Here is an 11571-nt window from a genome sequence, read left to right on the forward strand (position 1 = left end):
TTAATCCCTGCTGAGAGCAGGGTCCCCAGGAACCCAATCACCTCCCGTTGGGCTCCCCCACCTCTCAACCCTGCCACATGGGGGCCACGTAGAGGGAGTATACCATATCCAAACCAGAGCAGACACTGCCTGTTGTCCACAAGACCAAGAAGGAAGCTTGGTTACCAAAGAGAAGGAAGTGACCACCCCCATTCCTCTACTCCACACCGGCCGGGGCGCTCCTGCCACAGGTCTGCACCCAGCAGCTTCCTGGAGCTTGCCCCCAGGGAGAGGCAGCTGAACCCCAGGGAGGACTCCATCTGGGAGCCTTGCGCAGGCTTTTTGCGACTGGGGAAGAGGCAGCGATGGCGGGAATGCCCCAGTGGTTTAACATTGCAAGTTCATTATTGACCCAGCCTGCCCTGGGGGGAACAACCCGCCCACACTCCTCCCAGAGAAATGAAAATCCCTGGCACAGGTAACTGACAAGTGCACCACCAGTGCATCCTCTTGCCCCACGACAAATGCTGTGCTACTCAGCATGCTGGCAAGTAGCCTAGAAAAAGCAGCAAGATTTTCATGTTACAGTCTTCCTGCCCCAAACTAAGAAATGCCCCGTATCCGTGCTCCATTGGCAACTGACTCCCCAACATCAACAAGAGGGACTAAGTCCCCCAACAGTAACAAAGAAGGGCACAACGTCAAAGCCTCAGGGTCTGGAAAGAAATGCAGGGCAGCCTGTCTACGCCTCTGTGCTAGCCCCTGCACACTGAGGTGGAGATGTCTTGGTCTACACATCTCTCCTGCTCCGAGACTGACAGCAGCTTAGGCACTTGACCTGGCCTCAGGCTGAGTTGCATTCCCAGAGCCCAGTACAATGCCTGGCACCCGGTAACCTCCCAGCCCAGGTCTGCCCAGTGCGCGGCTGATGATGTGGAGGGCGGCAGGGCGGGAACATGGTCCCACGTCGAACAAATGGGCTCACTTTCCTCCTCAGAACGGAGAGTTCACTGGTCGCTAGGTCGACCGCCCTGTCGTCTTCTGATTCAAGGAAACAGGCCAGTGGAGAGCACAGGTTTAGGGAGCGATCGGAGAGGTGCGGATGAGCCATCGACGCACGGCTAGTTCACGCTCTCTCCGCGGCACAGAGTGCCCTCCAGCCCTCCCAACTGTCCCCACACCACAAGTCCTGAGTCCTAGACGGTGTCCTGAGTGTGGGGACAGCTGGGAGGGCTGGAGGGCACTCTGTGCCGGTCACCAAGGCGGCTGCTCCATGTCTGGCCACCCCCTCCCTCGTCCCCAAGTCACTGCCACTTCAATGTTTGTTCTCTTTCCATCCACCTGGCAATGATGGCGTTTGCTACACACTCAGGGAGAGGTTGATCCATGACTCAGCTCCCTGCCATTTGTAAGTTTTCCCCATAAGCAGATGGGGAGATATGGATCAGATAGTGGGGTGACTGCCCAGTGTCTACAGACTCGTGAGGTGGTTTTGGAAGAACCAGGCCAAGGAAGGCTACAGGTGAAGAACAGAACTTTGAGGTTTAAGAGACCCTTGTTGAGTTATGGCTGCAGAAACACCGGGTTCCAGAACCATTCAGCGTTCTAGTTTGCCATCTGCGGGAGGGGTGCAGAGCCCGTCACCTTTATCCTGTGTCACGTGGCTGAAATGAAACAGTACACGTGGAAGTGGTTGGTGCAGCAGTGGAGCCCTCTGTCAATGCCCATTTCCTCAGTCCCTGTTCCCGAGAGCAGCACACACTGAAAGGGATGGCGGTGTGTTAATTCCTTCAGGGGCTTTGGTCTTCCTCTGGACAGCAGGGCGTGGGCAGGAAGAAGTGCAGGTAGGAGGGGACGCGGCGTAGGAAGGCAGGTACTTCCTCTCTGGGCAGAAGCCTCTTTTGACCTGGGAGGCTTAGCAGAGTGTCACAGCCCTGTGGGCTGCAGGAAGTGGTGCTTTTCAGCAAGGGCCTTGGGTTTATCATGAAGCTTTGCTCGCTGGGTTCCCTAACAAATGTAACTGGAATGATGAGAACGGCCCCCAGTGGAATGTGAACCAAGGGCTGTCCATCCCTGGAAATAACATCAGACACATTTCCTTTTAAAATGTATCCTCGAGGCCTAGGACAGGGCCAGGCGCATGGGAGTCACTCTTTCATATTTATTTGCTAGGTGCATGGTGCAATGATTGCCTGAACTTGGTTCTGATGGTTGATCCAGCCCTGTTAATTTGATTAACTTTGTACTGATTCACTTGGCCAAGCCATAGGAGAGAAGTATTAACTCGGCACACAGAGAACGTACTGTTGACATACCTCTCAGAGGGGGGGTGTGTTCCAGAGTTGACCACCCCGCTGACCCAGCTGACCCAGAGACTGCACAGGCTTAAAATGTGCAAATTTGCTGTGGCCGCGCACATGTAGTTCACTTACAATTGTCTGAGGATAATTTGTTGAAACATAAAGAAGAAAGAACTAGCATACAAAGTCAGCCATCAACCTGGGAATTAGGTGGCATTTTCCCACTGTAAATCAGTAGAAATCAAAAATGTTCTAGAGTTCTGAAAGACCAGGTGAGCCATGGGTAAGTTTATTAGAAAGTCAAATTTCTTAAATGATGATGCACCTTAATGTTGTACCTGTACACCTGTGGTTTGCGTAAGTTAGATTTAACCCCGCTCTGGTTTTCTGAGTCAAACACTTCTCTAACTTTTCATTTCAACTCAATAAACACGGGCTGAATGATTCTCAGGTGCTTATAGCCTGGTGCTGGGTGCTCGGCTATCTTTGTTGAGTCCAGAAAACAAGAATTTACATCTGCTAAATGTTTAACAATGGCATGTGAGGAGGAGAAGGCTCAAGGAGCTGCACTGGGGATGAGCACGAGGCGATGAGACTTTATCCAGGAATTACACAGGAGGGGAGCACTCAGGTAGATGCACCTTGTCCAGCAGGACCGATCAACAGATGTCAAGGTGGTTACTGAGCAGAAGGATGGCCTAGCAGTAGCTATTTAGTGTGATAATGGCGTTTGATAGTTTGGACACAAACACCATTGTCACACTCCACAGCTCTGCTAAGGAAACTCTGCAACCTCCGAGGTGTTAACTCCACAACCCACTGTGGTCGCCGGCTGTCATCAGGGAATCTCACCAGTTCCACGGATGTGACCTGAGCAGAGAAAAGAGGCTTGGTGGGTGGGGATCATCTTGAGTGACGGGAAGAGACAGCCCCCCAGATGGAGGTTGCGGCAATCTGGAGCAGGAGGTAACACCTGCTGTGTTAGGGGGGGCATTGCCTGAGGTCCTGCTCCTACCGCATAGGCAGAGGCAGGAACAATTCTGTTTGTAACCATTTCTAGAAAGGCCCGGGAGACAAGCAATCCCTAGAGGGAACAGATTTTAGAAAGCAAATTAGAAACAGGAATAATAATCCGACTGGATGGCTGGGTCCCCAAGGCATCATCAGTCAATGCGGCAAATTCTTCAGTCTCAGAAGACACGTCATTCTGCGTAGAGCTACAGCACACAGAGCGCCTGTGAAGTGCTCTTGGTGGCTCCTGTTGGATACAGGGGAAACGCACCTCGCTCACATTTTCAATCTTACCAACCGCAGTCATTTTCCACAATGGTAATGGGTGGGAGATAGAGAGAGAGGGAGCAAAGCCGTCAATGTTTAGTGAGTAATGGTTATCTCCTAGCTGGAAGGGAGCTCTCAGAATACATCACTTCTGGATTTACTTGGTTTTCCTGTTAAGAATGGTTTCTAATGGGTATGGGAACTCCTGCCCACAAAGGGAATAATTTTGTTTTCCCCAAACACAGAAGTTAATTTTTCCCGCACGATAACTGAGTTGTTAACTGGATCTGAGCCTTGTTTTCGCCCTGTCTTTCACAGCTGAATAGGCCCCTTCTACACTTTTTTTAAAGTGCCCCATCCCCATGCAAACCGTGACACCACTCACCTGGGTTCTGCAGCGATGAGCACAGCGGGGAAGTCACTTGGCTGCTGTGAGATGGCCTTGAACCCTGCTCTTTTTTGTTCTTTTAAATACCCCTTCCCTCATTTGCTGTGTTGAGTTACTGCCTGTGGTTCCTGCCCAGAGCCCTGGCTCGCCCCCAGGGTAATGCTGTCATTTGTGAGGTGGCAACAAAGTTAGACATGCTGGTGGCATCCTCACTGGGCAGTGTCGCTGGGCACAGAGGAGGAGCGTGGTCTGAGTTCCAGTTGGTCTTAGTCCCTGCCACGATCCCCATGCAGCCACACTAGACACACTCGTGGGACGCACTGCCTTCTCTTGCCTCTCCCTCTGCACCTGCTGACAAGCTCCCCGACTTTGCCTTTGTCCGAGGAACGGAGAGCAGAAATTCTGCACCTCCTGGCTGTTCCAGGGCTGTCGTGAGCATCACGGTGGGGCTCTGGAAATCTCTTAGCTCTGCTGAGAAGAATCGGAGAGAGGAGAACTCGTCATTGGTGAAAAGGATCCTGGGAGGACGGGCTTGTTGAAGGCCCCATATTGGGTTCCAGCTCTGTTTGCTCTGAGTTTTGAATAACCTGCAAAGGACAGAGGAGGGAAGGATAAACTTTGAAAAGAAGAGAGGAGGAAGTTAATGCATTTCAGGTAAACCTCCCCAAACTTCTCCCTCCAAATGAGCCTTTGGAAGTTCATGGAATTAAGTGATCAGTGCGGGGATGGGCATTTGACGCAGAGGTTGGATTGGCGCCTGGGGCTGCCTGCACCTCAGATCGGAGTGCCTCACTGGGGTCCTGCCCACTTTGCTTTCCAATCCAGCTTCCTGCTAGCATGCATCCTGGGAGGCTGCAAGTGACGGCTCAGGTACTTGGGTCCCTGCCACCCGCACAGTAGATCCCGATGGAGTTCCAGGATTTACCTGGGGAGTGAGCCATCAAGTGGAAGCTCTGTCTGTCTCTGCCTTTCAAATAAAAATATATAAAAATTATTTTGAGAGATAAGCTTATTTGAGTACAAATAACATGAGATCTATGCCCATGAGGAGTCTTCAAAAAGTTCATAAAATGCATATGATGAGAAAACTATGCATGGACTTCAAAATTTTGGCACCAAAATAAACATGTTGTATTTCCATTGTCCGTGAACTTTTTGAAGTACTCCTGTATTTCTATGGCCCAGAAGTTCGCCTCAGGGAAATGTCATAGACTTGTATAGAGGCTTATCCATAAAACTGTTCATGGCATTGCTTATAATTATGAAAATCGGCAATGACCTGGATGTCCAGCTATAGAAGGCTGATTTATTTGTGACACATCATAGTCACTGAAACTGATGCTGCAAAACAATAAAATAGTGTTCACACAGAAAGAAATTCAAGATTTGCCATTGAACAAAGAAGTAGCTTGCAGAACAGCATTTACAGTCTGAGTCCCTTTCAGTGAAAAATTTATATGTACCTGGAAAAAAAATCAAACATTAACCACGCCTATCTTCAGGTGGAAGGATTATGGTTTCATTTTTTTTCTCCTTTTGTGTCTGTGCATTTACACATTTCTGCAATTCAGGTAGAACTTTTACAATCAGAAAAATAATTAGGATTTTTTAAGCTTTCTTTCCTGGAGTCCCTAATAAAAATTCCTTCTTGTAAAACACTTCTGAAATTGGGAGGGTGGAGTCCACCCTACTCAAACACCTCTTGTCACAGCATGGAAAGTTAGTGCTGTGCTGAGAGAGGGGCCTCAGGCCAATTTCTCGGCAAATTTAGTGAAATACATTGTTATGCAGTGCAGTGCCATCAGTTATGGCGCTGTTGCATCAATCAATACATACACATTTATGGAATGTCAGTTTTCTCAGTCTTGTCAGCAATCTTCAGACATGGCTGAAATGTCTGCTGTCTTTTATTGCATTTCCAATTGTTTCTGTGGGACTGGTTAAAGTCTGACAATGTCCAAGGCAGTTTAAAGAAGGAAGCAGCATATTTCTGTTTTATTCAGATGTCATCCAATAACACGTCACTAATAAAAAAAAATTGGAGGTGGCCGATGCCAGCACATACTCTTGGATATTTAAACATTTCACTTAGCCATTCTTCACTCCGCAGGTTTAAAAGGGCTCCAGGATTTTTGAAATGAACAGTCAACCTTAACTAGCACCAGTTAATACTACATAGAAGCTGGATGGGAAATTATAACACCTGCTATTTCCTGTGGTTAAAAAAAATGCTGAAGGCAAAAATATGGGCTGTAAATCAGGGTGACCTGCGCAAATGGCACAGATCCACAGCTAAGGGAGGCCTTGAGGTCCTGCTTACTTTTCCACTCCCCCTGCATCCATGCAAATCTCCCACTATCTCTCATCCTGCCTTAGTTCCTGAATACCTGCCTCTTAGCCCACAGAGAGGTTAAGTGCGAAGCACAGCTAAGCGTCCATCCAATGTCCTCGGCTGCCCAACCATGACTGCTCTCTCTGGCTGCTGTGGTCAATTTACATGCAGTTTTCCCACTGAACCCGTGAGGATGGAAAAACAGCTAGTCACGGCTTGCTGGGAAAGAAAGGGCATTGAGGAGGAAGTCGCCACGAAATCCCCCCTCCAGCAAATATGTCACCCTGCAGTATCCCATGTGCACCACAGCTCTCAGCAGGGACGGCTTAGCGTCTCAGGAACCCGGCACACCCCAGCACCCCCAGTTCTTTCTCAGGTCAGGTCTGCACATCAGCGGCTTGTCTTTGCTTTAATATTGTGTTCCCAGGGCCTAAGAACCATTCCAGATCAATGCCACAGGCTGAGAAAACAGTGCCTTAGGAGCTGAGAAGTGCCACCTTGCTGCAGCCCTAAGCCATCAGCACCAAAATGAAGACGTCTTAATAAGCAGAACATGTAAAATCGATGCGTGAGATGCATCAGTTTGATTTTTTCAGGCTGTTCCAGCCTAAGCGAAGACAAAGGAAGTCACCGTCGCACTCGGGAGTCTTGTCATTTTGAAAGCACAGGGGGAATTTTCAAGGAGAACGCAGTCCTTCTTCTCTCATTGAAGTTCACCGAGAGGGGGCAATGTGAGACGCTCCCCTCCGTGCCTCTCTGGTCTGAGTTTATCACTGACCAGGGGCGAAGCGGGACCGCTGGGCAGATTCTCAGCGGTGTCGGGGCCTCCATGCACTGGCTTACAGACCAGAGTGAGGTTTACGTTCCCAGGCAACAGCGGCACTGCTGTGCAGGTGTCCAGCTGTTTCTGGTGTGGCCGAGGGAACCATAGGGGCCAGAGAGAGGCCTGTGCAAGACACAGCCCTAACATGGGCATTTGAGAGGCTGAGAGAAAACAGTGTTTGGCCCCAGGCCGGGGGCAGGGGAGAGACTCCTGGCCACACAAGCCTGGCTCCACTCAGCACACTGCTATGCTCCGGTGTTGGCGTTAAATCAGACCAGCGTAACACAGAATATGACGTTGTGTGCAGCCACTTTGAGGGTACAAACAGAATTCCACACCACTTCTGGGCCCCTCCTGTACCCCTTCTCCCCCCAGCTCACCAGGCGGTGAGAAGAACCTTCCAGAAAGCTCCAGCTCCCCTTGGGCTTTCTGAAGAAACAGAATTATCAGGCAGACAAATTCAGATGGTGGCTCAGCACTGCCTGGGGTCTTTTCAATGCCCGGGCGAGCGCCCTGAGGCCAGCCTGATCCACCCGGGAGAGCCGGAAGGTCCCGCCATGGGCGGGAAGCACTTACCTGGGGTCAGTTCTCAGCTGCTGCCAGCCCAGGGTCCCTCCTCTCACCCCAGCTCCGTGGCCTGCGCAGGGGCCACCCTGGGCCCGAGCCCCGAGCGTCTGGCCCTTTAGGCCTTTCCCCTTCTCCCTTTATGGGATTCAGGGATTAAAAGTAAACAATTCTTTCTCTTTCTGATAAGTCACATTAAATGATCGATCACAACAGGAGGGAGGGCACGACCTCAGTGCACTGAGACAGCGTCACCTTTGGTCAAACACACTGAGCAGGACTGGGTGGGGGTGCACGGCGTGCAGAGGCCCAGGGGTGCAGCAGGCGGCCCAGGTGAGCACCTGCCTCCCCTCGGAGACCCACCAGGCTGTCACCGTCCTTAACTCCTTCCTCCCAGGCAGAGCGCAGCACACTGCCCCATGCACAGGCTTCGAGAGCCAGCAAGGTCACCTGGCCATGGAGCCTATTAAATATACCCTGGGCTCATCCGACTTAGGGCTCTTGGGCAATATCTGGAACCAATCTCCTTCTCTGCAACCTTGCCCATGTGTTCACCTGTGAGCGCCAGTCATTCCTTGGGACGCTCCTCCTCACCTCCTAAATGCAACAGGGATGGAGGCCAAAGTCATGGCTACAACACACAACTGTGCACGCACACACATGCATGCACACCCGCACAAGCAACAGCACACACACCACCATGGGTGTGGCCTGGGTCCCAACAGAACTCCATGCTGGCCATCCCGTCTTAAATCTCTACCCATTTCTCTCCCTCTGCAGGCCACTTTGTCATTTTGCTTTCTTAAGGATTAGAAAGAAATGGCCTAGGACAGACGCTGTGGCGTAGCAGGTTAAATTGCTGTCTGCAGCACTGGTATCTCATATGGATGTTGGTTCACGTCCCAATCCAGCTCCCTGCTAACGCACCAGGGAAAGCAGTGGAGGGTGGGCCCCAACACCTACTTAGGAGACCCGGATGAAGCTCCTGGCTTCGGCCTGGCCCAGTCCTGGCTGTTGCAGCCATTTGGGGAGTGAACTAGCAGATGGAAAATCTCTCTCTCTCACTTTCTCTTTCAAATAAATAAATAAATAAATAAATCTTTTTTTAATTATTAAAGAAATGGCTGTTCCTCTCTAGGAATTCATGGCTCGGGAGTGAGGTCTGGCTGTTGCACTCATTGTGAGCCATGACACGTGGGGACGGGCGGCCTTCAGCCAGGTGCTGCCCTCCTGCCTGACACTTGTTTTCAGTCGTCACATTTCTTCTCAGGTGAAAAGAACAAGCAAACTAAGTGCTGCCCTTTTTCTTGTTCCTGACAAAGAGCTGATCAAGAACTGAGCCTGAAGGGTTGGCCCTTTGCCTTGGCCCCGTGGCTGTGCCCCAAGATCCCACGGGAGCCGAGGGTTCTTCCCGGGGTGGGGTGGGGGGCTCAGACCCCGGCATAGTCCCACCCACCTGCCCCTGGGAGGGTCTCCCACCAGGGGAGAGGGCTTGGCCAGCACAATTACAGGGCAAAGGTCTGAGAAGGAGAACACGTCCTAAGGGGTTGGAGACCCCCAGGCCAGCCCTGTGCAGTGGATGCGGGGTCAACGTGACTCTAAACGTCACATTACTGGCAGCACAGCGCAGGTGCTGCCCGTGGTCTCCAGCCTTGCACCTTCCAGGTCGGTCACTTCTGCTCCCTACCGCAACCTTATTTCTTTTCTGAAAGGCCATTTGGCTTTTCTCCTTTAAAGTGGAACAGATTCCTCAGATTCCCCAGGCAGAGGAGGGCAGGACTAAGCCCTCCCACCTTCCCACCAGGCAGCAGCGCACACACCCCAGGGCACGTCTGAAATGTGGTGCGTTCCTGCTGAGACAGTTTTCCCTTCATTGAGAAAAACCAGGAAGAAGACAAACATTGGGCCCCCAGCTCATTTCCTTTCAAGTCCCAGCTGTAGAACTCGTGGGGAGCCTGGATTTTAGAGACGAAACCTTTTCCAAACTTCCCGCAGCAAATCACACAGCCCTACCTCGGCTGCCTTTGAAACGGACTTTTTGTTTTTTAGGAGATGAAGGGGAATGCATTCTGTTAGGAGGCGAGAGCTTTGACCCCTTCCAGGGTGAAGGGCAGCTCGGCTTGTCCAAATCCCTGTTGTTTGCACTCAGATACAGGCTGCAAAGTTGGACTGCACCAACAGTGCAAAGCAAAACCCTGTAACTTTCCACTGGCCACAGCCGGAGGCGGCTCCAGCCCCCGCATGTCACCAGCTCGCTGGTTTTCTAATCGCTGTGCCATGAGCTGCAGACTTTTTGAAATGGAAAATACAAACAAAAACAAGAAGCAGCGATCTGTTTCCAGAAAGAATGCCAAACTTTTCCCCGGGAAGGATACTGAAATTTGGGAACGGAGGAGCCTGGATCGTATTCAAGATTCTTTGCCATTTGGAGTTTTGCCCTTGGACGTGGGTGTCTTCTGTGCAACACAGCTGAGACCACTTGCTTGTCATTAGCTCTGAAACCACAGGTGAAACAGGAGATGAATTAATCATTAATGCTGAATAAAGAAAACCAAAGAGGGAGCTAGAGGGATGACAACAGTCACAGGCTGTCCCGACTAATTGGTTATTTATTCCGCTAGTGAAGCCAGAGACCAAAGGGACCTAGCACGATGGGACCGGACCGAAGCTGAATTGCCACCGCCCCAGTCTTATTATTTTGGGAATCCAGATCATGTTCAGACCAATATCACGCTCGGAGAACCAGGTGAAAATGCGAATGTTGCCAGTGAGTCCTGATTTTACCACAGCAGTCACGCCTGGATCACCTTCTCCCACCTAAAGGTCTTCCGTTATCAGAGGAAAGAAGCCCGAACACTGGTGGGGGGTGGCTCAGAGCGGGGGAGTCTCGTCGATGAAGGGCACCCATTTCCTGGGATTTCAGGCACATGGCATTTCTTCCCTAAGCACTTCACTACTCATCCCCAAAGGGATGCAGCTTAACGTGAGGCCCATTATCAGAGCTGAATTAACAGGGAAATTTCCTAAAAGCACCTAATAGCTCACTCAATTTCAAAATTTCCAATTGTCTATAGTTTTTTTTTTTTTCAAGTAGGATCTAGTTCATGTTCACACTTGCATTTGGTTTTTCTTTCCTCATTTAAAAATTCTTTTTAATTTTCATTTTATTAAAGAGAGAAAGAGGTAAGGAGATCATTCCTGGGCTGGTTCATTCCCCAAAGGCTCACAATAGCCAGGGCTGGGCCAGGTTGATGCAAGGAACCAGGAACTCAGTTTGGTTTCCCTCATGAGTGGCAGGGACCCAGGGACCCAAGCCCTCACCTACTGCCTCCCAGGGTCTGCATTAGCAGGAAGCTGGATTGGAAGTGGAGGAGCTGGGATTTGAGCCAGGTGCTCTGATGGGGGATGCGGGAGTCCTAGGTGCTGGGTTAAGCCACTGCGCCAAACACCTGCCCCATTATATGCTCTCTCGCATTCTGCCAGCTGCTGTGTGTCTGCCCCAGAGATTGGTCCACGCCCCTGGACTTTGCAGGAGGGAAGGCCCGAAGGCAGGCCTTGTAACCTCCGCCTGGCCTCCCCTTTCTGAGGGTGTGCAAGCTCTCTCGGAGGGGCTCTTCCCGAAACACCAAACAAGGGTCTCCAGGGAGTCCTCATTCATTCATTCATTCATTCATTCATATCTGCCGAGGGCCACCCCATCCCAGGCACTGTTCTAGAAACTAGGTAGACAGCAGCAAACAAAACCAGACTAAACTGCCTTCTCTCACAGAGCTCGAATCCAGGAGAGGGAGATGAGCAATGTACAAAGAGCAGAGAAGGAGCAGTGCGTTTGGGGGAAGCCTCAAGTCCCAGTGCTGTGAGTGGGCAGAGGGGTTAACCAGTGAGCCAGGAGGGCCTCACACGGAGG

The 11571-nt window shown here is 51.0% G+C and overlaps 1 long non-coding RNA gene and 1 other non-coding gene across 2 annotated transcripts; both read right to left on the reverse strand.

Moving 5' to 3' along the window:
- Positions 1-2529: 2529 nt before the first annotated feature.
- On the reverse strand, positions 2530-8078 carry LOC103349389 (uncharacterized). Its single transcript, XR_517562.4, has 3 exons — positions 7677-8078; positions 3943-4532; positions 2530-3149 (listed from the first exon to the last, which is right to left on the reverse strand). It is a non-coding gene; the product is annotated as an uncharacterized lncRNA (long non-coding RNA).
- MIR122 (microRNA mir-122) lies at positions 2989-3046 on the reverse strand. The gene has a single exon (NR_162511.1). It is a non-coding gene; the product is annotated as a microRNA mir-122 (primary transcript).
- Positions 8079-11571: the final 3493 nt, after the last annotated feature.

This window comes from Oryctolagus cuniculus, chromosome 10 (assembly GCF_964237555.1).
Source record: "Oryctolagus cuniculus chromosome 10, mOryCun1.1, whole genome shotgun sequence".
In the NCBI taxonomy this organism is placed as follows: Eukaryota; Metazoa; Chordata; class Mammalia; order Lagomorpha; family Leporidae; genus Oryctolagus; species Oryctolagus cuniculus.